At 52.9% G+C, this 23,735-nt stretch overlaps 1 protein-coding gene and 1 long non-coding RNA gene across 6 annotated transcripts in view; one reads left to right on the top strand and one right to left on the bottom strand.

The window, feature by feature from the left end:
- The window catches only part of CUNH10orf71 (chromosome unknown C10orf71 homolog), a 25,174-nt gene extending 12,642 nt beyond the window's left edge, over window positions 1–12,532 (bottom strand). The window contains exon 1 of one of the 3 annotated variants that reach the window (XM_023707244.1): window positions 12,447–12,532. The gene's annotated coding sequence lies outside the window, so the exon portion shown is untranslated. Of the gene's footprint in view, window positions 1–11,236; window positions 11,337–11,964; window positions 12,174–12,446 lie in introns of those variants that run through there. The other 2 variants (XM_023707243.1, XM_004646965.2) reach the window with 2 other exon arrangements.
- The window catches only part of LOC111814272, a 12,877-nt gene continuing 619 nt past the window's right edge, over window positions 11,478–23,735 (top strand). The window contains exons 1-3 of one of the 3 annotated variants that reach the window (XR_002819293.1): window positions 11,478–11,771; window positions 13,810–13,872; window positions 16,432–16,503. This is a non-coding gene — a long non-coding RNA (uncharacterized LOC111814272). Of the gene's footprint in view, window positions 11,772–13,809; window positions 13,873–13,985; window positions 14,148–16,431; window positions 16,504–23,735 lie in introns of those variants that run through there. The other 2 variants (XR_002819292.1, XR_002819294.1) reach the window with 2 other exon arrangements.

The raw sequence follows: 23,735 nt of genomic DNA, 5'->3' as shown, positions 1-23,735 counted from the left end.
CTGCTTATTAATCCTATTAGTTATCATAATAACTAAGATTTGGGAATATATTTCTTGGGAGAGTAGTAGGCACTCACTGGCATGGGCCACATGGTAAGGCTCGTCTGACTCCCCAGCTGGCTGTGCCCAACCTGAAGCTCCCGTGGCTCTGTCACAGATCAAACATCTGAGTGTCACTCGGCTGTTTAGAAACTGGAGATTGCTGTCTGTCCTCCACTGGAAGCCACCCAAGCCCTTGGAGGGGCCCGTCCAGCTTTGTGTACTGAGCGTGCCGACGGGAGAGTTCAGTGGTGTGTGCAGCAATGCTCTGAGCTGCGGGTCTTCATCCTACTTCACCGTCTCTGCAAGGGGCCAGCTGAGGCACAGAGAAGGGGAGTGGGATAGCAGCAGAGACCCCAGCCCGGGTGCTTGAGCCATCCGGAAGTCAGACTGTGCCACCTGCACTCCTCTGTGCTAGGCCCACCCCCTTGCCTGTGCCTCATGCTGCTCTCAGGGAGGAGGGTGAATGCCACCTAGAGCAGATGGATAGGACACTGGCATGCAATGACCTGGACCTGTGGCACTGGCTTCGTGGGCGCTCAGGGCTCAGCCGCTCTGGTCTCCTTGGCATTACTGCAGATACACACTTCCCAGAGGCCAGCCCCTGCCTCCTCTGGACCACGGCTGTCTTTGCCTGGATGCCTCTTAGGTGCAGGGGTAGCACTGCAGGTGACAGCCCCACTGAAAGTGGGCACTAGAAGGTCCACACTACAAGTGAGGGCCAAACAAATGGTGTTTGCTCTGGGGCAGGTTGGAGTTGGTCTGCTCAGGGGAGCTGGTTCTGCGTGACCCGGGAACACGGAGGGAACACAAGGCCTGGAACCTGGGGACATGTGCCGCGGGGTGAATGCATGCACAGCCCAGACGCTAGCCCAGGTGGCTCTGCTCTCCTCGGGCAGGGCCCTCTTGATCAGCACAGATCACACAGCCACACGAGAGCATGTGCCACAGATGAGCCCCTTCTGAGATGCCCTCTGAAGAGTCTCTTCCCCGTCAGTGCTACATTTGAACTCTTCCAGAAGGTTTTTCTTTTTAATTTTTTTTTTCCTTTTTGTACAAGAGATAGAACCCAGAGCCTTTACTCTGAGCCACACCACCAGCCCTTTTTAAGTTTTATTTTGGGATAGGGCCTCACTAAGTCACCTCATTGCCCAGGACTCAAGCTTGCAGTTCTTTTGTCTGCTTCCGGAAATCACAGGTGTGTGTGCATCAGCCCATATGCCAAGCTGTCCGTGGTGCCCCACACAGCCAGTGTTTGGAACCCCATGGTTCAGAGGTGAGCCGGTCTCACAGAACAAGAGTTCTGACTGGTGACATTTGAGGCCCCAAATGAGCCTGTGGGCAGCTTCCCTTCTGAGATGAGAAGACAGCACCAGAGGGTAAGCCTGCAGTCCAGCTGGTGGGTGATGGGCTGGGAGCCAGGCTCAGTGCTCAGCAAGGGGAGGATAGCTGAGGCCTGGAGTTCAGTGAGCTGGGCACACAGGACACCCATGGGTGCTGGGCTCAGATGATAAGGAATCCTGTTAGTCTGGGTTTATCCCAGGGAAGATGTGGGTAGACTCACAGAAGGACAATGGTTTTTCTGGAAGTCATTGTCCATGGGGCTTCCTGAGCAGCAGCTTTGAGCCTCCATTGCTCTGTAGACCCAGGGTGGATCCAAATTGCAGGGAGCTGGTATGGGAGTCCGAGCTGGAATGATGACACAGGGATGCTGGGAGGACACAGTGACAGCGATGCCCAACTGTGCACCTCACCCTGCAGGTCTGAGCCCCTGCCCTCTGAGGTGGAGGGGACTATAACTTGTGGCTACCATTTCCTCAGAGGAGAAAGAAGGCACAGAGATGCGTGGGGTATAGCTCAGGGTCACACAGCCCATAGGGATGGAGAAGGGCTGGGCTAGAGTCCATCTCAGGTCACCTGCGAGGGCTTCTGCAGATTAAAACCCCACCTCTGGCTCCACCTCTCCCAGCCCCCACTTGGCTCTGGAAAGTTGCAGGCGTGCCTAGGAAAGTGGGCTCTGTGTCACTTCAGTGTCACAGAGGGGTCTCAGTGTCCTGGGGTCTCTTCAGCCAAGGCTGTCAAGCTGATTCTGCTAATTTCTCAGGCTGCCTTGTTGTGCTGTTGGGCTGTTGAGGACAGAAGGACACCTGCTCCAGTCTGTCTATTTTTCTGGAGGAAGTGCTGGGCCAGCCTTGCAGTGGGGCTGACTGATTCCTCATGCTGGTTTGACCTGAGGCTGTGGAGTGACTTAATTGCCCTAATTGAGTGATGCCTCTGCTGTTGCACAAGGAAAGCAGGAGGGTGCAGGATGGCAGGGCTGGCTTCATTACACCACAAGGCCCCACAGACCCACTATCACCTCTGCTGTCACTTCCAGACTCTGCTCAGGAGGCACAACTGGAGAACCTTCAGAAGTAGTTTTCAGGGGGAATCAAGTTCCCCAATGGAGCATGGCCTGGGGGCTTCACCATTCCCATGACCGTATGCATAGCCCACATTGAACTGGATGCTTCACGGGTGGGTCCTAGAATTCTTAGACTTCTGGTGGCAGGGGGGTTGAACCAAGCACTGGCTGGCTTCTGGGACTGCCACAGCTCACTGTGACCTGGGGCACAAGTATCCAGTAGCACAGGCTTCATGATCTGGTCCTCCAGGGAGGGGCAGGCATGGGAGGAGTCTGGGCAGCCCACTTGGCCCTCAATGGCCCTGTCCAACCCACTGGCTGGCAATGAAACCCAGCCACCTGGTGTCTCCCCTGGCACAGCTGGGGAAACTGAGGTTTAGATGAGAAGCTGGCTGCCTGTGCCTCTCTCAAGCTCTCCAAGGCTGGATCTGGGCATCAGCCTTTCCATGGCCTCAGAGTCTTGCTATGTGCACCATGATGGTTTCTTCTGGGCCTCAACCCCTTCTAACCTTCAGAAGGTGGAAACTGCAGCTCCTTTGACTTTCCTGGAGTGCTGAACTCAAAGCCTATCTGTGCAGCCACTCATGGGCATTGATAATGCTGCCTGCCTGAGCTGGGGACAAGGCTGAGATAGGGCTGACCTGGGAAGGCCTGATCATTGCCTGTTAGGAGCACATTCACCAAAGTCAGCTCCCGATCCCCTTCCTGGCTGGGCCTTCATTGCACTTCAGATGCAGCTCCGAGTTGCATGGAAATTCTTCTTATTGCGCTGGCCTCTTTGGAACCCAAGGCCTGGGGCTTACATCTGGGGAGGGCAGAAGCTCAGGATACCTGGATAATCTGAGGCTCCTGGGCTTGGTGAGAGCCGTGGTGGATACAGGGCAGTTGGTACTGGGTCCTGAAGGCAGCACTGGCCTACGGAACCCAAATCCTCCAGAATCAAGTTGCCTATGCAAAACCACTGAGTCTGGGGCAGGCAAGCATCCAGGACACTTCTGGGATTAGGGAGAAGCCAGCTGACCTGGTTTGCACATTGTGAGCAGGAAGTCACTCGACCATGCTCAACTCCAGGAGCACCTGAGGGGTTCAATTCCTTGGCAGGGGCTCAGCTTGCTTGAAGCCCACTCTGCCCACATAGCCCGTCGGCAAATCAGTATGAGCTGTTTCCCTAGAAGCCTTGGGACACTGCTCAGAGAGGGGCTGCAGCTGCAGGGAGAGAGCCAGGGCCCAGCACAGTGAAGGCTGGTGATGCTGGGATGCTGGTTCCAGGTGTCACAGGTCCAAGGATAGACCTCAGGCTCAAAAGAAATAAAGAGGGAGGAAACCTCTGCTGGACTAAGGGGTCTGCATGGTGCCCCTCTGCTCCCTCTGCAGATCCCTGTGGAGCCTTCAGCAAAAGTCCAGGGCTGCTTCTGTGGGCTCTGAGGTGTCTGGTGCTGTCTACTGGAGCAACTGCTCTGAGCGCTGGCTAACACCACAGGGGACCTGTGCCTCTCCTGTTCCTTCTTCACACTTTCTCAGAGTGACAGGCTATCCCATGGCCCAGCAAGGACCTTAGGGACTTTCTTGCCTGTGGGGTGACAGCTGGGAAAGGACAGACTGGCAGGAAAGGTCTTGCTGCTCAAGAAGATGATACACTTTGGCTTCCTCGTCACAGCCTGGACGACAGGGCAGTGCTCCCTGCCAGGCCCAGCTAGGACAGCCACCGTGGGAGAGACGCTGCTCCTTACGGCTGCCACACAGGTCCTCCTGGGTCTTGGGTGTGCTGAGCACAGCCATTGGCTGTGGGCCTCTACGCCTCATCTGGAAGGTGGAGCAGATGCCGCACACCTCACAGAGCTTCTCCGAATAGGCTTCTCCATGGTAGCACCATAGAACCTGCTGAGATCACTGGCATAGTGTCAGGAAGCACAGCAGCGTCAGCCCCTGGGCTTACACATTCCCTGTGTCCTCTTGGTCATGTCACCTAACTGCCACGGTGAAGTGGGGAAGATGCAAACTGGCTCTGCTCTGCTCTTCCCAGGTGCTCCAGTGCTGGGGCCTGGGACAGTGGGCTTGTTCCTGCTAGAAGACTTGGCTGTGGCATCTCTGGGTCCTGGGTCCTCTTGCTCTGGTGGCAAAGAGCTGGGCATCAGGGGCCACTCTACGTGTCTTCTCATAGTGAGGCAGGTGGGTCTATTTGTTTCCCTCAATGCAGGGAAAGCAATTCACCTACATCACAGTACAGCGCAGGCTCCAGGTCACATGGAGGAAGGAAGGATCACACCAAGCCTGTCCTCCTTATGCATGCTGCCCCAGATACTCCAGCCCATCCTACTTGCTGCCATCTTCCATGTCAAACCCAAGGGCCACTTAGTGGCCCGAAGTGATTCCGAAACCCAGTGCTGCCTTAGGATCTGAGGTGTTTCCCAAGACCAGAACCTCTAGTTGTCCCTGGAGGGCTCATGCGTGTCTTCGGGGATACTGGGCTTCCATCTGGATGGAGAACTAGAGACTGGTGACCCAGTACAGGGACTGCTGAGTGCAACATGGGTAGAGGAGACCCACTGCCAGCAGGATTAAGGCTGGGTCTTGCCTTTCTCCTTCTGGGCTGGGCCTCAGTCCCCACATAGTGTATGGCCTAGCATGGCGCTGGGAGTTTATTTGTTGAATGATTGGCTGAATGAATGAATGAATGAATGAGTGCTCCCACTTACTGAGCACTGGTGTAACCCAGTATTACTGATTAATATTATTATTAACATGGCAACTACATCACTCTTGCTCTTTACACAGGAGGAAGGCAGAGTCCTGGGTGGCATGGGGCAGGGCGTCTCTCTGGCCTGAGAAGAGCAGGAGTCCCTGGAAGGGCAGCTCCCAAGTACACACCAGGCAGGCAGGGAGGAGTCCTGGGCAGGGCTCCCCAGAACATTAAGTTGGGGCTGCAGAGTCCTGCACGCTGTCTGCAATCTTAATTCCTGCACCTACGATGGGCTGTACAGGTTGGGCGCACCGCAAAGGAGAGACGAGGGGACCCACTGACCAACGGTGGGCTGCCCAACATGTGCCTGCCTGATGGAGCTCCTGAAGGAGCAGGGTGTCGGATACCCCCGCCTGCTCTCTCTTTTGGAAAGTGGGCCAGGAGAGCTGCTTAAAGCAATGACAATCAGAAAATGCCAGCCCCTTGGGATTCTCCCGTTAGGTCTGAGAACAATGAAGAATTCTCCTGTTAGGTTCGAGAACAATGATAGCAACTTGCCCCCTTTCTCTCCTAAGCAGACCTCAGGGCAGGCCCTGGCCTCTCCATGTGAGCAGGGTTTGTTCAGCAGTGGGCACGGTGCGTGGGCACTGTCACAAGTCCCAGAGACATGTCAAGCAGAGGCCACTGCACTCCTGGGGAGCTGTGGCTTCCTCAGGCAACGGGGCCCCAAGGCTGCCATTGTCATCTTGGGAGGGCCACACGTGTGGAAGGCACAGAGCTGGATAAGAAACACTGCCCTCTCTAGGACAGCTGTCCAAAGGGGAGGGCAGGAGGGGTGGAAGAGGCAGCTGGGGCCTGAGCGTGGAGGAGAAGGATGCCCCTGCGGACAGGGTCTGCTTGGAGCAGCCACAGTCTGGGACAGTGAAGCAAAAAGCTGAGCCAGGTCATCCCCATACCCCTCTTGGCACTGTGTGAACTCAGTAGGTCCCCTCCTCTCTCTCTGAGCTTCCAAGGGGCCAGGCATCCAGATGGACATGCACAGGGTGAGGCCCAGTTCATAACACCACCCAGATTAGAGCCTGAGTGGCCTGAACATGTCCCCCAAACTCATGCGGAACCCTGGTCCCAGGACCACGGTGTTGGGGTGCCTGGGGGAGGTGACCAGGTCACACAGTGGAGTTCTCATCCATGGGGTTGTACCTTCAAGAAAGGGCCCTGAGCATGCTTCTGCCCTCCTTCCTGCTGCAGGTGAGGACACAGGGGACACTGCCCATTCTGAAAGGGCTCATGCCACTGTGGCTGGGCCTCGGGCTCAGACTTCCAGCTCCAGTACGGGAAGACATAGCTGCTCTGTAAGCGCAGTCAGTGGGACTTTAGCGACTAAGACAGAGAACTCGGGTTTTGGAAGTGGAGTCTTCAGGGAAGAAGGTCCACATCCACCATAATAGAAATAATGCCCAACAGCATCACTAAGGGCATCTGAGAAGCACCCAGTAGGTGCTGTGTAGAGTCCTGAGGCCTGAAGCTCGAAATTCCACTGGATCTAGCTCTTCTCTTTCTAGATGTCTTCTGAAGGAGTTCAAGACCTCATATTAAAATGATCCATGCTTGTTCATAATATCTTCATCTTGGAAGTGGCCTTTATGTCCATATACGGATAAATGGTTAAGGAAAACATGCTGTATACATGCTGTAGAGTACTACTCTGCCATAAAGAAGGTTAAACTGGAGTCATCTGTAGGAAAATGACCCACCCAGACCGTAAATTTAAGTGAAGTAAGTGACACATATGCAAGCTTAAGTATTGTGTGGTTTCTCTTATGTGAAGAACTCAAAGTATAAAGAAGTGGAGGAGCAAAATAAGAGACAGCCAATAGGAAACAGAGATAGGTCTTTTGCAAAAGAGAAGGGACCAAGTGACGGAGAGAGAGTGGGGAAGGAGGAGAAGGGGACACACAAAGAATTAAGATGAGCTGCGCACATGGACCACCTGCCCCCGGAACACAATTGTTGTGTGCTGCCAGCGTGTGCCAACGTGAATGAGAACTAAGTGCCATGTACATCCTTTCTGCCCCCCAGATGGGGCATAGGCAGCTGATGGGAAGCGTGTGGGCCCCTTGGGCTTGGATCTCAGCTGTGCTGGTCCTGCGTGACCCTCAGTTCCCTCATCTCGGACATGAGACCAGTAACACTTCTTGCCTCACACATCTGTCGTGGGGATGATGAGGCTGGCTCTTGACACCACCTAACAGAGACCATTGTCACCAGCCTATGACCCGGGCAACCCTAGGTCAGGGCTCTTTGGAGCCTCCGCAGTGGCTTTGCCCTTCCTCACCACAGAGCTGAGGGAAGTGAAGTAAAGCCCTGGAATTGACCCAGACCTGAGCAGAACCCTGAGCAGCCCCCAGCCTTACAGTCACCTCTGAGCCTGTCCTCTGGGTCCCCTGGACCATCCATCCACTCCCTTCTGCACCTCCAGGGTCTGGCGGCCCCCTGTGCACATGGCCCAGTGTACCTGGGAACCCATGTCAGCATTTCCTAGGCTGCCACTGAGCCAACCTGGCCAAACATGATGCTACAGAGCACATTTCTGGATTCATGGGAAGCATTCAAATTCTGCAAATGTGACCTGGAAGTGGTGGGCGGTGGGGAAGAGAGGGTGCCCCGTGTGTGCTGAGGCCCTGCTGTAGGTTTACAAATGTCACCTTCAGGACTCCACTCTGAGTGCTGAAGGTACAGGCCTGAAGCTTTTTCTGCTCCAAAAGGCAAAGGTGATCCACAGTCAAGGCCAGTGACCAGTGGTCACTAAAGGCGTGGGCCAGGCCCAGGTGGTGCCAGCTGCTCCCTAGCTGAGCAGTGAGCAGGAAGGGAATTCTCCTTGGTGATCCTGGGAAGGGACAAGCAGTTCTTGTGTTTCTCCCCCATGCCAAGTGCCTAGCACTCATTTGTCCATAACACTGTGGTGGCCCTTGCATGGCCACTAGTGTTGTCCCCATTTCACAGGGGGAAAACTTAGGCTCGGGGCTTTCTGGGAGGAAGCAGGGCTGGCTGTGGCTCTGGTCTGCCACAGGTTTCCAGGCAGCTTCCTGAAGGGCCAAAGGCCTTCCACCTCACGTTTTCTGGGTGTTGTAGAGTACAAGGCTGCAGGTCACCTGACCACTGAACTTCTGACCCCTTCATGAGCTGTGCATCTTTGGGAAAATGACATAACCTCCCTGCACTTCAGTGCTGTCCCTTGGGAAGCGGTTCACAAGCCTCACTGTGCTGGGTGACCTCTGGGCTCGCAACAGAACCACAAGGGCTCTGACCCAGGGGTACTACAGACAGCAGTGGCCACCACATCCAGGGTGGGCCCAGGACTGGCAATTGACACCAAATGCTTAGCTCTGAGTGTCTGACCATAACTTCTGTAGCCTTTGGGCCTGATTGGCTTCTGAGAGGGGCCCACAGGGCCAGAGGAAGGGACAGGCTGGTGATGCCACATGTGGCCTGGAGGCCCCAGGACAAAGCTGCCAAGGCAGCTCCAACGTGCCCTGGCCCTGGCAGAGGGGCTCAGTGGCACAAGTCTGGAAGCAGCCTCCAGACGTGGCAGGCAGGGGTGACAGAGAGCTGGGTGGCTGCTGGAACCCAAGGGAAGTGGTGAAGAGAGTTGAGCCTTTCGTCTCCTGCTTCCACATGCTCTGGCGAAGCTTTCAGACAGGAGAGGTTGAGTCAGGATTCTGCCTGTGACGCTCAAGGTCTGGAAAGGGCCACTTGAGGAGGAAGGAGCCGCCCAAGATAAGGAAGAGCCCAGCACCTCAGGGAGCCGTGGGCCCCTGGCTCATTTGTTTTCTGGTCTGAGTCCTCAGGGGTTGCACTGAGATCAGCCAGTATCCCCATTGTCCAGGAGAGCATCCCTAAGACACTGTCCTAGGACAGAGGGCTCTCAGGTCCCAGGGACAAAGACATTCCTGGTACTTGGAATGGGGATGGAACCAACCAAGGCAGGGTCTGCAAAGGATGCCATCATGTGCCAGCCAGCAAGGAATCCACATGCTTGCCCTGACCTCAGGAGGCCACTGTCACTCAGACTCCACTGGTCACCCATTCAACTGAGTGCCGCAGGAGCCTGTGATTTTTGCTGGGTGACACTCTGGTGGCAGCAGGCTCACACACTCTGATTCAGAGTCCCCATGTCTGCCTTGGGTAGATCCCCAGCTCCTCCTCTAGCCTCCTCCTGGCTCATATCCTGAAACCCTTGGGGACCCAGCAGACACACAGAAGCCTCTGGGAGTATTCAGCTGACTACATGAGCCCTGCCATTGAGTGCAGGTTGTGGATCAGCTGGACTGGTGGGGACATCACCACTGTATAGCTCACCCGGGTGGCCTTCCTGCTCTGCCCTGGGGTCCTCTCTACTAGAATCAGACACACAGAATCAAGCAGCCCAGCCTGGCCACAGATGGCACCCTGTTCCCAGCTCTGGCAGAGGCTGGAACTGCCTACTTCCAGATCCAGGGCTTCCCTTCTCCTGTGAGGATCTCCAGGGCATTCTTGGGGACAGGACAGGGGTAGCACATGCAGGGAGGGGTGGTGCGGTGGACACACTCATCTCTGCTTATCCCACATGCCTCCTTCTGCTTGCTCTTGGTGTCTAGGGTCCTTAGTTCACAGGGCCACATGCCACCAGCCTCTTCCTGCTACCAGACACGCAGTTCCATCCAACAAACTCTGTCATTGAAGAGTAGGCACAATGGTTCCCAGTCTGGAGACCCAGGGACAGACATGGGCTGGACTTGGGTCACCCAGAGACGGTGGCTATTTATAAACCACTTGATAAGCATAATCTGCTTTGCTCGGCTGGCCACACAGACATGACACACAGTTGGTGGCTCCACAGTGAAGCTAAGCCTCCCAGCGCCTCCACAGCAAACAGAAAATTTCCTGTGCCAGCCAGACCTGAAAGCAGGCTGTGGAGGGCAGAGGCCCAGCACACCAGCCTCTGGGCCCAGGACTGCTCAAGCTTGGCCTCTCTGCAAGAGCTTCTCCTGAGCTCTTGGGGTGTAGGGTGCTGCACTGGCCCCCTGCAGCCAACTTCTGCAAAGAGCCACACAGCTAAGGACTTTGCTCTGGCAGCTCCTATGGTCCCTGTGGGTGTGGTATAAAACAAGCCATAGACCATAAGCAACCATGGCCATGTGCCAATAAAACTTTATTTACAACACTAAGTGCCCGCAGGCCAAGTTCCCTACTGACTGAGGCAGAAGTTTTCTAGCACTGGAAAACTGGACATCACTTACCATGCATATTTTAAAATTTATTCTCCAAGGTTCTTCACCTTGTGGTGGCATTTTATAATCTGAGTAACTTGTCTTGAGCTTTTTATACATAGTCAAAGCTATTCTTCTCACCTATCAATTTTTCTCCATAAAAGAAAGTATTTTTTTCAGGTGGACCCAGGAAGCTGCAGGAGGCTGGCTGGGCTCTCTGTGTGCATGGGGACAGGAGGGCTTTGTGCTATGGACCCATGTGCCTCCAGCGACCACACACCAGAATGTCCCATAGCCACATCCCCTGCTACTGCCGTGGGGACCCTGCCTGGCTCAACTCTGGGGGAGACCAGAGTGTCACTTCCTCCTACCTGACTGCCCCCACTGCGGCCAGTGAGGTCACCCTGGCTGGCCACACAGGGACCAGCATTTGGGCAGCGACTACTCACTCAGCTGCATGGGAGCAGAGAGCCCTGGTAGATGACAAATAAGGACAAATTCTTGCGTGTGGGAACCTTAGTACACAGTTCATGCACTATGCCCAGAGGGCCTTCACCCACCACCACCCCATGCACCCCACACCACGGCCAACTCCGGCAGAAGTCCCTTCTACCATTAGCTGGTAGTGCCCTGGTCATGCCAAGGGACCCGCCCGTGTCTGCACCGCGCCTTCTATGCCACCCGTCCCAGCTGCTGCTCCACAGGCCTCCCAGACCAAAGTGCCTATGTCCGGCAACCCAGTCGGCTTCTTCCCCTGTGGGCCAGAGCTGCCTGGGGGACAGAAGGCAGGAGACCCACACCTCCCAACTTGATTCTCCCAAACCCGCCCCACTACGGCCAGACCCTGGAGTCTGAGGGGCTTACCTCAGCAGAGACCCAGCGGGGACCAGAGTGCTGTAGAGGGGAAGAGGCAAACAGTCCACCCGGCGACACCCGCGTGGTGTCAAGTAACAGTCAGATTAAACAAACAGCCTCAGTGGCTATTTTTACATCCAGATCAGCCCGGGTAATAGATAACTTAGGGAGCAAGAAATTGCTTGCCGATTAGCTGGACCCAGCCCATGGCCTGCGTTCATCCACAGTGACTCCTAAAGCCATTCAAGCATCAAGAAGTAAATAAAAACATCTCAAGGTGGGAAGGAAAATATTTGTCTAGAGAAAGATTGAAAACATGATCGTGTGTACGTTGGGGCCAGCACCCGGCAGCCTGCTGATGTCCCTGAGCAGAAATAGCCCGTTTCATCATCAGCTCTGGACGAGCCAGGCCTGCATTCCTCGAGTAAGGAGCCACTCTCCGCTGAGTTTTGGAGCAATGATCTGCCCAGCTGCAGGCTGGGGACAGGCCAGGCTGGGGTATGGGGGACAGTTCGGAAGGCGGTGAATAATCAGAAGGAGTCAGGTAAGTGACCCCGTGCTGAGCTCTGCCTCAGCTGCCCAGTCCCTTGCAGAGTGCAGTACCAATGCTGCAAACCCTTCCAGGTGGGGACCCCTGGTCTCTAGAGCAGAGTTGTGGCCAGCTGTCCACTACCACCTTCTATACTGGCCCAAGGTCACCAGCTCGCTGCACTGCCCTGAGGCCCCCAACTCCTTACCAGGCTTCACTCACTGACCCATGCCAGCTCCGGGACACCTTTCTGACCCTCTCCTAGTTGGCTCCATGAGGATCCACTCACTGTCAGGATTTAGTGTCAGAGATTTTGCTACTTTTCCAAAACCCTTCTGAAGTTCCCCTTGTTTGTGGCCCAAGAAAACTGAGGTGGCCAGACCCTGGCAGGTGCCCTGCTCCCCTGGCAGGTGCCCTGCTCCCTGTGGTGCCTTAGCACTGCAGCACTGGTATCACTGATCTATTTGTGGATTGCCCCTCCCACTTGTGGCTCCTCAAGGGCAGCCACCTCTGCCTCAACCCCAGCTGGGGCCTAGCACCACCACTGCCTTGACACTGCTGGTGGCCAGGGCCCATGGCCCAGGTCTGTGCCCTTTCATTTGAAGCTGTTTGGAAGGAACAGAACCACAAAGTCCTGAAGAAGAGGCACCAGCTAAGTGACCCTACTGCTGTGAGCCTCCGTGTACTCACCTTTCAAGCAGAGAGTGTTCATGCTCTTTGGGGCTGAAGGTTCCAGAAGATCACGAACATAAATACACTGTACTCATGCCCTCAGGCTTCTCAAATGTTCACCACTCTTCCTGGTTATTGCCACAGCCTCAGCCATGTGTATGATAATTTGTTGACCATTTTTCTTTAAAGAAAATGTCAATCAACAGTTCAGTTTTGAGCAGACTATGATGATGAACAATGGCTGAAAATCATAGACGTCATATGTTAGTTCATATTTTTTCCTGTGACACATGGAAACAAATGTACAGCCAGTCCATGTGCCAGCTGTGCTTGACCCAAGTCATTTTGTCCCAGGTGCTAGGAATTTCAGCTTTGTCAAACCTCATGCAGGAGGTGGCTCTGGGGCAATTGTAGCTGGGGCCGCAGTCTTCAGAGGCTCCAATCTTTTCTGACTTGATTTCCTTTCCTCAGGATGCTCTTGCCTGACTTATAACTCTTCACAGGTGGGGAGAGTCTGGTTTAGGATCCTAGGAATGCAGAGCTGTGCTCTTCCCAAGGAGCCAGTGGTGCTTGCTTGAAGTAGCTGGGAAAGGAGAATTGTGAGGGGAAACCGGGGGAGTGCAGTGGTGGCAGGCAGCTTGGTCAACAGGGTCAGCAGCAGGGTCAGGAGAGCAGCTGTCCCAGTGAGACCCCAAAGCCTGCTTCACAGCCCCACCCAGCCAGCCTGCATGGGGGAGGTGGCTGCAGAGCCTCCTGTCCCCAGGAAAGCCTATACCCTTCTCATACCATGGGTCCCATGCTCTGTCCTGGTGTAAACCACCCTAAGACAAGGGCAAAGCTGAGCTCTCAACCAAGAACCCAGGGTCTCATGGTCAGGTGCTGGCGGTGCTCCTGGGGGCTTGGTCCAGGCAAAGTGACCCCTGTCTTCCAGTCCAGCAGCCGTGAGCCGCGTGGAAAGAATGTGAATGAAGACACGGTTCTAAATGTAGCAGCCTCATGGGCACTGTGTGAGCCAGCCTGCTCCTGACCATCCAGAAAAACAAGGCCCGCATGTCCATTCTGCAAGAGCATAAATAAAGCTGTCCTTGGGTGGCGCACTCAGGTCCCATCCCTGCAGGGGTTCTGGGGCCCAGATGGGCAAGCTGGCTGTCCTCCACCCTGCCTACTAGTGCAGGTACAAGCAGGAGGGCCAGTGGCTGAATCTTACGGCACAGTCAACCCACTCTGCTTCTGAGGGTCCCCCATAAGATGCCTTCAGAAGCTGAGGCCAAGAGCTGAGCAGCGTGGGCCTTGCAACTCATTTCGGGTTCTGGGCATCTGAAGCTCCCATTCCTCTAAGTGACCCCGAGTGACTCATGGGATTTTCTTGCTTGCTTGACAGGAGCAGCGACAACATTTCTCCATGAGAGCACAGATTTCTTCAGGGGACTTCTGCAGGAACCTGGTGCGTTCTTCTAGCCTAAAAATAATAATGATAAACCCTCTCCCTACATGATGGACTTCTCCTTCCATGACATCCTTGTTCACCTGAGTGAGGTCAGTGCTTCCTCCTTACAGATGAGGAAACTGAGATGTGCAGAGGTCCAGAGGCCATGCAGCTGACAGCAGCAGGAAAGGGACTGTCCCCTGCCTGTGACCTGTGTTGGCGCCACTCAAGCGTGTCCCCAGAGGGCCTGGGGATATAGCTCAGTGGTGCAGAGCCTGCCTGGCAAATGCAAAGTCCTGAGTTCAATTACTGGTACAAATAAAAGGCGTGTCCTCAGGATGACAGCGAGCACTGGTGTGTCCCTGGAGGCTAAGGCCCAGCTTGCCCATGGGGGTCTGTCAGGTGACCTTGTCTGAATGACACTGGGATGACACCTGTGCTGCCCAGGGCTGTCCTGCACCCGGGCAAGGGGCTGATCTGGGGGGTGGGGCCCCTGCTGTTAGGGGGCACAGCTTGAAAATCCACTACAGACCCAGAAGCTGAGCACTCTTCCTGGGCTAACGTTCCTGTCTGAACAGCCAGACACCAGAATAACAATTGTCAGAATTACCCAAGGGCCACCCTGGAGGAGAGTTGTCCTTTTTCAGGGTTCTTTGCTGGAAACTTTACAGTGAGAACTCTAAACAAGTGAGAGAACCCACATTGTGAAAGGGGTAAATATGGTACTAAAATGCCATCAAACACAACAAAGCCATAGTGACCAGATTCTTTGTTTTTGCTATTGTTTTTACTTTTCAAAATGCAATAAAATAAAATAAAACAAAACATAGTGACCAGCTTCGAGGTTGATCTCCCTGCAGATCCAGAGAGCAGGGAACTTGTCTCTCAGAACCGCCACGTATCTGGGAAGCCAGGGTTGGGAGGAGCTAGTCTCTAGAGCATTCTTGCCTGCAACCTCACAGTGGAGGACCTTCCTTGTAACCACAATTAGAGACAAGCTCTGCATAACAAAGAGCATGAACACAGCCCAGAAACCTTCAGAGTGCATATTTATTTGAATTTCAAGTAATTTCCATAAGTCAAAAGTAGTGTTTGGCTTTCCTTCCAACTGTGGGAATCGGTGGAAACCATTCTCAGCTTATCCAGCTGTACTGGGCTGGATTTGGTTCAAGACCCTAGCTGGCTGCTCCGGATACCAGTGGACACAGACTGTCTGTCTTCAATACTTTCTCATCACTGGGGCACAATGATTGACACCCACAACTTAAAAGGTGCATCTGGACTCCCTGCATTTCGAGCTTTCAGCTCAGGGCAAGGTGGTCCAGGGCAAGATCGGTGTAGCAGATGAACCCTTTCCGGCTGTGTCCCCAGTGACAAGCCTCTTCCAACCAGGCCCCACCTCTTCATAGTACACTCAGCCCCAGAGCACCTAGGTGGATGGATCCACCAGTGCACACAGAAGCCCCCATGACCCAAGCACCTCCCAAACTCAGCCTTGGAGCCCATGAGAGTTTTGGGGGTCCTGGTCCACCTCATCCCATCACCATCTCAGCTAATGAGCACTTACGTGACAAGTCTACACTGAAACACACTGTGAGGTACACATGGAACCAAAGACACCATTAATCCTCCCCCCCCAAAAAAAATTCAGCAATGTTCTGTATTGACTACATATTAAAAATGATCATGTAGAAGATTTCTGGCCTAAAATGACCCTACCTACAGCTCCCCCTCTCCCAATGGTGAGACAGTGACACTGGTCTATTAGGGACATTCTGTGCAGTTCTAATCGATAGTCCAGCTTCCTTAAGGGTTTACTGGGCTGTCATCTACTATAAGTTCAGGAACATTATCCTTTGGGTATTCTGGGTTTTACAAGATCTGTTATTAAAATTTGTTTTCACTATTTTTCTTTTGAATGAGGCAGGTAGGAGATTTAGAGTGACACGTGTGACATGTGCTGGCTGTAATGGGACTCAGAAGGCGGCTCTGAGAGCCTCTATGTGGCAGTCAGGGCTTTGTGCAGCTAGGTGCTAGGGAAGGCACCGAGCACACATAGTCCCCATACGCACACTCCAGGGGCTCCCCACCACTTGCTATGGTTCCATTGTGACCTTAGGGCTTGGGGCTCCTCCTGGGTTCCTTGGAGGGGAATACTCAATGACTGCAAAGACCCATGCCCACTCTCTGGGGACCTTGGGCTCCAAGCCCTTCCAACCTCTTCATGCCTGCTGCAGGTTCCATACTGTGAGCTGCCATTTCTGAATACAGAGCTCTTCCTGGGTACCAGCATGACCAGGTGCTAGGTTCCAGAGTTCCCCATAGGTGATGCTGGGTCTCAACTTCAGGGAGTAAGGCACTAGCTCAGACATTCTGCTTTCTATCCAATGTCCCCTAAGAGCTTCTTGCACCCAGAGGCAGCGCTTTTGAAGTGTTATTGGGTTATGATGCTTAAAGGTGACTTGAAATTAGAAGACAGGATCTGTTTGGAAGAGGTGGTCACTGGGGCATGGCCTGGAAGGGTTTATCTCTCTCCTGATTTCTCCCTTGATCTCTCTGCTTCTTGTCTGCCATAAGCTGCTCTCCTGCCCTGTGCTGAGCCACTCTACCTTGGAGCTCATGGACAATGGACTGAAAACTACAAATTGTAGGCCAAAATAAACCTCTCTTCCTTTGACTTATGGGTGTCAGGTATTATATCTCAGCAAGGAAAAGGTGACTAAGACACCAGTAAGCTACCATCGCCCATCTTGTCTGAGGTCTGGCTTCCCAGAGACCTTTCTGTGTGGGTGCCTGGAGCGAGGTGGAGTCAGTCATCCACTCCACTTCCTATTGGGTGGGACTTGGCAGAGCCTTTGGGTTGGCACGGCTGGGAGGAGTCTCCACTGGAGTTGCTGATGTTGGGGAGTCTGGCCTCAGAGGCTTAAGGCTGCTCTTCCCAGACCTACAATGTGCGACTCAACTTCTCCAAGCTTTGAGGCAGTGCTCATCCCGGTGGGTACTGGTGGAGCTGCGCAGCAGCCATGGTACAGTCTGTCGTGATCACCAGTGCTTCGGTGAATGGCAGTGTGTGAGGACAAGAGCGAACTCCTCCTCCCTGTGCAAGGCTGTGCAGCTGTAGGAAGGGACCAAGATCATTTTCTATTCTTGCTGGGGTCAGAATCGCAGGATGGATTCAGCCATTTGCTCCAGCCATTTGCTCCAGGAGGGCTGCAGGTGTGTCTGTACCCACATACATTCACTTAGACTGAAAGGAAACAAGCAATAGGATAAGCAGCAACAGAACATACAGGGCAGGGCGGGGAGTGGTAATTAGGGAGCTGGGCTTTTCTGAACCCACCCCTTCTGCTGGGTGCATAGATTTGATTTGACTTGTCCTACAAAATTTTAAAACTAAAATAAGAAATTAAAGGCAATACCTTAAAATTGAGGAACATTGATTTCAAGAGTGAAACAAAGGAGCTTAACGTGTGGGTGGCGCAATCTCATGGAGAGGAGTTGTCTCAAATGGTTTTTAAATGCCGTGACCTGATTAATACCCAGAGTGGGGGACCAACTAGCACAAAGTTAAATGCAAAGTAAACTTGTAGATGTTCTCTAAAATACAGATAGATAGAATAAAGCAAATTAGTTAATGCCACTAGAAAGTAAGATTGTTTCAGTATTGGAGAAAATTGAAATGTTCAAGTGAAGCCCTGTATCACTAAGCTGGACTATCAATACAAACTCTAGATCCCATTTTCTCAAAAAAAGATAGTATTTCTTAACAGACAGAAGAGGAACTCACTTCCCTGGTACCTGGGTGTTTGAACCTAGCACCACATCTCATTAAAAGAAGAGAAAGTGTGTACGAAGAACCTAAGAGACTATCACACTGGAAAGGGAGGCAGGCCGCCACAAACCTCCCGGGGAACCTTTCAAAAAACTAAGGTGCCATCCAGAAAAGGCTCCCCTGGGAGGGGGGTGGCTTGCCTATCAGTGGATATAAAAACAGCAATAAATACAATGTACCTGACAATGCACAAACACAGGAGCTCACATTACCCCCAAGGACCCCACCCCTTTGGATGATGGGGTAGGTAGGGTCTGAGAAAGGGCATGGGGCAGGGCCAAAGTGTGGCCACTGTGTGAAGGACATTGGCATTGTGGTCCCAAGTGCCAGGTGTTGGGCACAGGAAGCCCCTGGGATGCCTAGCAAGAGAGTGGTTCTAATCCCAGGGAACCCAGGACGACAAGGGTGGATGAGCTACTGAGGATGCACACAGGAGATCAGGACTCAGTGGGGACAGCCTCTCACCTGGGCTCAACCACTGGACTGCAAGCACAACAAATACTTCAGGGATGTCAGCTAAAGGACACCATGATGGGGCCATTAGCAAGTCCAGGGAAATTGGAGAAAACTGTGTAACTTTCAGGCCCTACAGCCTTGTTGTCCTTCACTTTCCAGGGAGGAAGTGGGAGAAAAGGGACTTTTGGGAAGTCTCACAGTGAATCTGTGAGGTCAGCTAGTGACTGAATGTGGAGCCCTGTCCATTCCCAGCTTTCAGAGAGGGATGAGCACTCTCTTTTCCTGGCATACCCTGAGCCTCAGCTGTAAACTCCTACACTGTCTAGGGCCATCCAGGGCCAGGTGTTCCCTAGAGCCTCAGAAGGCTGGATTTTACAAGAGTTCAGATGAATCATCTGCATTTAAGAATCAAGAGAATTTTGCAGGGATAGAGAAAACTGTGTGTAGCTTTACAGGACAAGGGCCCAAGTTTCTAACAAATAACTCTGGGAAAAAGGGGCAAATGAAGCGCATTGACTGAAAGACTAGAAGGGCAGTGGCCAAGGATCACCCAAAGCCTCTTTTTCTCGAGCCTAGAAAACAGTTCAGAGCCACCTAGGAACAAGGGACACTGCTGTTGTGCATGACTTAAGGACTTACTGCTCACTTTTCAAGCATGATGATAGCATTCAGCACAGGAGTGAAGTCCCACAGTACCTAGGGCTGTCTTCAAAGCAGCGTGGGGTGTGGGGTGATGCCCAGGCATAGTGAAGCAAGATTTTGAAGCTAGGCACTTACACCAGCTTTTGTAAGCATTCATTTTAAATATCCCACAATTTTAGAAAATGGAACTTCCCTGAGGCAGAGGACAGAAAAGAACCAGAAGGAACTAAGAGGGAGGCACACTCCTGGGCAGGAGATGCAGCTAGGGAGCCAGAAACACAGGCCCGGCTGACCCCAGCAAGATCTGAGACTGCCCCTCCAGCCACATGGCAAGACAGGTGGCAACTGGGCCTGCCTGGGCTGTCCCACAGACTCCAGTCTGTCTGGTAGCCTCACTTAGGGTTATTTGATACAGCATGGCTTCAGGAGGACAGCAGCTCCGCAAGCACTGGCAAAGCCACAGACATCAGGAACAATTCAACACCCAGCCCATGTTCTGGACACATAGGGCTGCTCTGACAAAGGAAAAAATACAAACCAGGAGAAAATAGGGTAGGGTGATATGCAATGAAGTAAAGTGGAGTACACATAGTTGTGTAAAAACTGTGCATTCATATAAAAAGACAAAAGCAAAAATGCCTATATACATGAAGGGGCTCAAATACCATATTGTAGTCACAGAAAGAAAGATACAGAAAATTAACAAATGTTTTGGAAGTAAAGTGTGTGTGTGTGTGTGTGTGTGTGTGTGTGTGTGTGTTGAATTTTTCTTTGAAGAGTGATGTAAGCCAAGTGTGTGGTACATGCCTATAATCCCAGCACTTGGGAATCTGAGGCAGGAGGATCACCTGGTTAACCCAGGCTTCATAGTGAGTTTAAGGCCAGCACAGGAACTGTATAGGTAGACCCTGTCTCAAAACAACAGTGACAACCGAAAGAAGAGCAATGCACCTTTCACTGAGGTGGCTGCAGCAGGGTGGAGAAAGCCCATCCTACCACTGATCAGAGACTCTTGACTCCCTGCGGCTTTTCCTGCTGGAGCAGTGGGAGGGTGAGGTGGGTGCTTGAACCTGGCATAGTCACCTCTACTGTCAGAGCTGTTGGCTTCCTGTGGGGACCTGAGGATATCACAGCTGTCCCCACCTCACACAGGGAAGCTGCTCCAGAGGAATTCCTTCCCTTCTCATTCTCCTACAGAGCCCAGGATAGGAATCAGATATGGATGAAGCAGGAACAGCCCATTGCATAATCCTTGGAAGGTGGCCATGCGAGTTACCATTTCCTCCGGTGTTGAGGTTTGGCATTCAGGTCCAAGCTTCCCAAGAGTGCCTTTGTTTCTAGAAGCTCCTGGAAGCTTCTAGAAAGGTCCAGAGGCTTCTGGAAGCTTCCCAAAGCCAGAGTTCAGGAGCTGTGGGCTCCTTAGCAGAGCATGGTACTGGTAGGTCTGCAGAAGACTTCATATCATCGTATTGTATATGGACTCCCAGAGCCCTGCAGCCTTGGCATCCTTCACTTTCTAGGGATAAAGGGGAGGAAAGAGACTTTCGGGGAGGTACACAGTGAATCTGCGAGGTCAGCTAGTGGCTTACCCTGGGGCCCTGTCCATTCCCAGCCTTCAGAGAGGGATGGTCACTCTCTCTTCCTGGCACACCCTGAGCCTCAGCTGTAAACTCCTACACTGTCTAGGGCCATCCAGGGCCAGATGCTCCCTAGTGCCTCAGAAGGCTGGATTTTACAAGAGTTCAGATGAATCATCTGCATTTAAGAATCAAGAGAATTTTGCAGGGATAGCTGTCTTGCTGGTTCTTTGGTGGAAGATGAGGGACATGGGGATGGCATACCCATATATGAACAGGAGTTGGACTGAGCTGAGGGCAGCCTCTACCCCCTGGTGTGGACCCCCTGCTTCTCCCCTCCCTGCAGAGCCTGCTGGTCAGGGGGTGGGGGGGTAGGGTGGGGGTGGAGACCTCAGCATTTGTGGCTCTGTTCTAGGCAGGAAAGGATCCTGGGACTCCCAGCCCTTTGTCCTATCACCTGTGCCCTGAAAGCCAGATGCCATGGGATTTGGGCGAAAGGAAGCCTGAAGGCAACCCCCTAAGCAGGAAACTGGAAAGTGTTCTGCCTTGTAAATATGAAGCAAGTCTCACCCTCAGAACTGGTTACCTGCTGTGTGTGCATATATATCTTTATGAAATATAAAATCCACCCAAATTTATTAAAACTGCCTGCATCATAGCGGGAGTTCACGCAGAGCAGCTTTGCAAGACAGCCTCATTATTATCACGACATTATTTATTTATATCCTACTGAAGACAGACATGATGTAATCCAGTAATTAAGATGGTTATGATTGAATGTTTATTAAGCACCCACAATCAGCCAGTCACAGAGCTCAGTGTTACACGTTTCTCTTCAGAAGCATCCATCTCCCCATGCCCGGAGCCCAGTGCCCTCACAAGGCACAGGGAGAAGGACCTTGGGGGGTTTCACCTTCCATGAGCAGACCTGGGAAGTGAAGCTGATCAGAAACTGGGCCTGGTTCCATCTTGCTGTGTGATTGGCATGAATTGGAAGGACTCCCTGACTGGCCTAGCAGAGGTGTAGTCACACAGGGATGTCCCCCAGATGTGCCCGCAGGTGAGGAGTGAACATGCTAGAACCCTGAGGTAGGACGGTTGAGGTGTGTTCTTTACCTCACCCCAGGCCGTGACACTGTGCTTTGTCTTCTAGTGGAAGTCGCTGGTTCTGACGTGTAGCCAGCCCCTGTTGGATGGGTGCCTTCATGTGCCAGGGGCCTGGAAGGGACTTGCCCTGCCTCTCCTCCCCCTGATTCCCTCTCCTTGTGCCCTGCCTCTTGCTCTGCCCTGGGGCACAGCCACTTCTCCTTAATCATGCCTGCTGCATCAGTGCCTGCCAGAGCCTCCACCCCTCTGCTTCAGCCTCTCGGGACCAGCACCTGCCACTGCTGGTGGACAGAAAAGGCTGCATGAAGCTCCAGGGGACAATGGGGGCGGCACAGGCACTGGTGGATGAGCATCTTCTTCCCAACAGTTGCCCCAGCAGGGCATCTCTGGTTGTGGGGAGAGTGTGGAGTGGTCCTTGGCTCTCTGCCATGCCACCCCCAGCCCAGCTCAGATGCTGGTTAAGAAAATCCCATTTACTGTGAAAGGAATCCTAGCCATTTCCTCACAAAGTTGCTTTGTATTGTTGTGATTTTCTTTTCTGATGTAGTAAAATATGCATAACATGAAATTTACTATCATAATCATTTTGGGGGCACAGTTGAGTAGTTTTAAGTGTACCCTGTGCTTTCAAGTATATCCTATCCCATCCTAGTTCTTATTTTGAGACAGGTTCTCACTAGTTGCTAGATACCCCAGGTTCAGGCTGGGCTTGAAGATGTGATTCTCCTGCCTCAGCCTCCCAGAGTGCTGGGCTTATGGGCATGCACCACTAGACCAGGTTAGTGTTTGTCTTTCCCCTGGCTGGCTTATTTCCCTTAACATAGTGTCCTTGGAGTTCGTCGCTGTTGTATCATGTGTCTGAATCTCCGGGCGAAGGCTGCGCTGCACCACTCACTTTTCCCCTCCCCTCTGGGGGATCCACCTCTCTCTCTGGTAAGCAGCTCTGCTCCTAACCCCAAGTGCCTGCTTTGGTGTTTTGTACACGTGCCGGGAAGTAGAGTGATTGGCTCCAGGAAACTTGTGGAGCTGCCGAACAACCATGCACACGAGGGTTCCAATTTTCCCCTATCTTTGTCCATGCTCTGGATTTCCTGCTTTTTTTAAATTAAAGTTTGCTTTGGTAGCCCATCATAATTGTGTGGCTTTGATTTTCCTCTTCCTAGTGATTATTGATGTTGAACAACTTTTTAAAGACAGTTTGTAAAGGAAGCATCTAAACTCAGCTTCATAGGGTTTCCTATAAAATCACACACTGTGTGGCTAGGGATGATACTTGGTCCTGCTCTGTGCAGGTGGGCAGGCACGCAGGTGACCCAGAATGGCTGGGGCAACATTCCCTGCCCTGTACAAGGGGCCTGGCTTCGCAGAGGTGGCAGCGCACAGTGGCCCTGCTGAGGCTGCCTGCCCCACCTTTGTACCACCGGTTCCTGGTCTAGGGGCCTGGTGATGGATGGCCTTGGTAAGGGAGGGTGGCAAAGTCTCTCAGAAGATTGTGGTGCAGGCAGGCTGGGCACCACTGCTACCAAGGTCTTGTTTGTGCAGGATCTTCAGGGGCCCAGCAGGGGATGTGACCACCTGTGGTGACTTTGATGAGCCTCTTGCCTGGGCTTAGATCTCCTGGTGCTGGGCCTGAGGGCCCACAGGGAAGTCAACCTCAGTTCTGCCCCATTTTGGCTGCTGTCTAAGGACACCAGAAATGAGGAAGCCATCAAAGGCCCATGTCTTCATCAGTAGCGGTGAATGGCTCCTCCTCTCAGAAGCAGCACTGGCCCTTCACATCCAGTCTCGCTGCCCCTGGCTTCCAGCTCAGGCTTTACATGCAGAGTGAGTTGTGCTCCTGTAATGTTTAGTAGATCCTGCTCACTCTGTGTGGGGCCTGTGCCAGTCACTTTCCTGTCCCTGGGACATGATACCCAATACCCACAGCCTAAGAATGGGAGGTTTAGTTCAGCTCACGATTCCAGGGGAGTCAGTCCATGGTCAGCTGGCTCCAAGGCAGGAGGATCATGGTGGAAGGGCTTAGGAGAGCAAAGCAGTTTAATTCACTGTGGCTGGGAAGCAGAGCAGAGGACCTGTGCCAAGGAGGAAGGACCACAGGGGCTGGAGAATGACTCCAGGGCCACACTTCCAAGTCCTGCCACGCACTCCCAGAAGTGCGCTTTGCTAATCCTGTGGATGTCTCCCAAGCCAGTCAAGTTGACACAGTTTTTTCAGTACCACAGAGCCCAACAGTCTGTTCTGCTTTTCTTTTTCTTTTTCTTTTTCTT

This window comes from Octodon degus, unplaced genomic scaffold, assembly GCF_000260255.1.
Source record: "Octodon degus isolate 3935 unplaced genomic scaffold, OctDeg1.0 scaffold00285, whole genome shotgun sequence".
In the NCBI taxonomy this organism is placed as follows: Eukaryota; Metazoa; Chordata; class Mammalia; order Rodentia; family Octodontidae; genus Octodon; species Octodon degus.
This window is presented reverse-complemented; position numbering and strand designations above follow the sequence as displayed.